The sequence below is a fragment of the Protopterus annectens genome, chromosome 12.part0 (genome assembly GCF_019279795.1).
Source record: "Protopterus annectens isolate FY-2018-M chromosome 12.part0, PAN1.0, whole genome shotgun sequence".
Classification (NCBI taxonomy): Eukaryota; Metazoa; Chordata; order Ceratodontiformes; family Protopteridae; genus Protopterus; species Protopterus annectens.
In genome coordinates, this window is record NC_056746.1 from 653,601,434 (window position 1) to 653,605,830 (window position 4,397).

Here is a 4,397-nt window from a genome sequence, read left to right on the forward strand (position 1 = left end):
CCATGTAAGGTTTATTGAATTACCCCTATTATCATTATCTGTCTTAACCAGTTCACATCCAAAAAACATATTTCATTTTCAGATGAACTAAGTTTAAATTTCAAGAAACTAGTTGTAGTACCCATGTATTGCACAAACTCAGCCAACTCAGAATGACTACCTTCCCATATTAGGAAGATGTCATCAACAAAACTCTTATAAAACAAGACATTGGGTCTAAATAAAGATGGATCATTGTAAACAAACTGATTTTCCCACTGGTTAAGCATGTAGTTCACATACGTGTTAGCAATGGAGGTGCCAATTGCTACACCAGAGGCCCGATGATAGACCTGATCATCAAAAATCAACACATTGTTAGTTAACACAGTTTCTAAGAGTTCACACACCATTTCAATTTCCCTACCATGCATCCCTGTATTCTTACATAAGAAGTCACAAATAGCCTCAAGATTGTTGGGAATCATGGCAAATAAAGAACTGCTGTCCAAAGTAACAAAGATAAGATCAATTCCCTCTTTGTGACTATACCATTTAAATAATTTGGCCAAAAAGTCCTCTGTATCCTGTATATAACTTTTAACTTTACCAAGATGTCCACTAAGGACCGTCTGTAAATATAATGATACAGAGATCCCCTTCTAATATTCATAAGTCCATATCATCAAATTTTGTTTTTACAAGATGAAAATTGTGAAAACAAAATACCTGAATGGCAAATTTTTCCCAGGGCAAGTAAACACTTGCCCATCATGCCCTTTTCTACATTGTAGTGCAATCCCAGAGTTGGTATATATAGTTAAAGGGGTGTGACCCCCCCCTACCTAGGTGGGTTTTATTTACTCTGGTGTGTGTTTTGCTGGAATTTGGTCAAGTGTTTACTTGCCCTGGGAAAAATTCACTGTTCAAGTATTTTGTTTTCACGATTTTTGCATCACGAAAATGAAATTCGATGATATGGCCTTTTGTATATTAGAAGTAGATCCTGATATAGGTACTGCCACCCACCCCCTACCAGATGCTATGGGTCTCATTGAGGGATGGGTCAAGTCTTTATGAATTTTCGGCAATCCATACAGCACAGGAGTTATAGGACAAGGGCCATTAAAAATGTTAAATAAGTCAATTGAAGTATCATCATTAGTTGCAAGTCATAAATAGACATATGAACTTCACTAATAAAATTGGCAACATTAAACATATTAATCTTTTTAAAAATATTCTCATAATTAAAAAAAAATCTTTCATATAAATCATATAGTCATTCTTATTTAAAATCATCATGGCACCGCCTTTATCGGCTGGCTTAATAATAATATTGTTATTATTCTGTAGTTTTATTAAGGCCTCATGTTTTTCAGGTGTCAAAGTATTCATTTTATCTCTTTCTTTTTGTTCATATAGTTGATGAAGCTCTCGCTCACAAATATTAGAGAAAGCAGTTATAAATGGACAGCTGAAAGCTACAAAAGTACTAGACTTATTACATGTTTTAGTAGTTTCTGTGGAGGAATCCTTAAAAATTAACTTCAAGTTAAGATTCCTCACAATCTATGAAGGCTTTTACTATCATGTCTGTATTAGCAGTTATAAACTGAAGTCTTTTATTTAGCAACACAATGTCTACAGATCATACCTCTTTACTGTACAGATTTTTGTAGAATGTTCAGATTTTTTCCTCATATTTTTGGTCTGTTTTTCACAAAATTGTGGTTTTCTGGCAAATTAGAGGCAAATCATTTAAGACTGAATTTAGAAAATAATGATAGGCAATTGAGTTTCAGACTTCATACCCTTCAGAAAATTCATGCTAATGCAAAACCTTTTGTTCTATCAACTTTCTAAGTTTCTAAGAGCAATATTTAAAATGGTTCCTATTTTTGGGCCTTTGTCCCACTTTTGTTTATGGCTTTGTCCAGATTTCTTGGTCTAAGAGGTTGAGAGGTATGCTGCGGATGTGAAGGTCAGACTAAATAAGTTAACTGCATGGCCCTCTAACAATCCTGCTGCTCTGAATGACTGCAGGTCTGGGGGCCATTCTAATTTCGCCCTCCTCTGCCTCCTCCTCTTCTTTGTGGCATCCCCCTTGAATTGCCTTTGCATCATATTTCCACGTGCTCCAATATATGTGGGTGCAGTGGAATAGTTAGTTGGCAAAAATCCTCCGCAATATTCAGATTCCCATTCACCACCGATGCATATGAATTTAGAATATTATTAGCCAGCGATGTGGGATGACTGAAACAATTGGCCCTTTGAACAATAAGGCAGCATATTCAGTGTCATCTACAAGGGGATCGTTAGTGTCATTAGAGGCAGAAACCTCAGACTGAGGAAAGGACTACAGGGCAAATAAACACTCTTTCAAAACTATGCCTTCTTTCCTTTCTCAAGAGGGCCTAGGCCAAGAAAAAATATTTCCTGATTTAAAATTATTAATATCATTAAATAGCTTACATTTCTTCGTAAGCTCCAATCAGTGTTCATAGCTTACTAGTCTATCAAACATTAAATTATACAAAGATATATGATCTTTAAAAGAAGGAAGGGCAGTGATCTCATATTCCAGCTTCATTATCTCTTCTTGGTTTTCATTCTCAATTTTATGAAAAACTGATTCATCAGAACCATATATTCAGTACTCACTCTTAAATTCAGCTCCTGCCACATTTTTAAGAGCCCCAGATACATGTTCCCAAAAGCTAGCATCTTCAAAATTCGTAACCTACACGGAACCACTCCCAGCTCCAAATAAGCCAGGAATCTAAAGCATTGCCATTGGAGCCTTTTATACACTTGAATCTTCCTTTCCAGGGTTACAATGTGAGCAGAAAGTGTATCAATAGACAAACTGCTGATTCCGGAATTATTCACCACTGAATCTGCCAGGTGCTGGAGCTGGGAGTGGTTACATGTGGGTTAAGAATTTTGAAGATGCCAGCATTTGGGAACAAGTTAACTAACAATGTGTTTATTTTTGAGGATCAGGTCTATTATCAGACCTCTGGTGTAGCAATTGGTGCCACCATTGCTAACACATATGCTAAAATCACTCTTAACCAGTAGGAAATCAGTTCATTTACAATGCTCCATCTTTATTTTGACCCAAAGTGTCATTTTATAAGCGTTTTGTGGCTGACACCTTCCTAATATGGGAAGGTAGTCATTCTGAGTTGGCTGAGTTTGTACAATACTTGAAATTTAAACTTAGTTCATCTGAAAATTAAATATGTTTTTTGGATGTGAACTGGTTAAGACAGATAACGTTATCAACACAGGTGTTTTTAGAAAAGAAGTTCAGATTAACAGATACACACACACAGATCCAGTATGTATGCTCCCCTTACCTTTAAAGTACAGTCAAAAGCCAATTATTACAAGTAGGCAGGCTCAATACTGAGGATGATAGATGCGAACAGATGAATGAGATGTTGCAATAATTTGTAGAGAGGGGCTATAATAAAGAATTCTTGAATGACATCACATCTCAGGTTATGAATAGTAGCGGGCATTTTGCTGAGCCATATTTCAGAGCTCGCAATCCTAAGAAAGAAAATCCAACTAGGATGAGTAGACAGGACTGTCTACATTACACTACTACGTTTAGCAGGAGAACTAATGAGGTCAAGAGAATTACTGCAAAAAATTGGAGTATTTTTGAATCTATTCCAGAGATTAAAAAGATTATTGGTGAAAGATCATTTTTGCCTACAGAAACTGTTCTAATCTGAAGAAATTACTATGTTACAAAGATATTCCAATTAATAATAACAATTGCCAGTCTGTTAGACTTGGGGTATTTCCTTGTTTTAACTGTGTGAGCTGAAAATATAATTTTCTTTGTTTTGCGACTTGTAATACAGTCAATATTGTGTACTTGGCTACCTGTGTAAAATGCACAGCATTTTATGTAGGTAAATGCACGTGTAAGTTGAAGGATCGTATTGCTGAGCACTGTACAGAAATATGCAGAAAAACACCACAAATGCTCTATTTAAGCACATTATAGATAGAGGCATAGGGCATGATTTTAAATTAAGTCCATACTGATAGTGCAAACGAATATCAGGGGTGGAGATTTAAATAAGTTGCAGGTTTGTGAATATAACTGGATTCTCCACTTACAGGTGGATTCTGAACCTAAAATTCATGCTATGATTAGTATTAAATCTGTTCTAAAAATGAAACAAAGTTGTCTGCATTAATTACAATATTTAAGTATTCTTTTTTTTAAATGGACATCCTCCAACTTTTCTCAAGAGACTATAATATTTGGAGATTTTAATCTTGACTGGTTTTCCTGTTCCTCAAACTCTCCTTCCAACTTTATCAACCTGTATACTTTTACCCAAAATATTTCTCAACCTACACACATAGATTAGGTCACAAACAAGCAT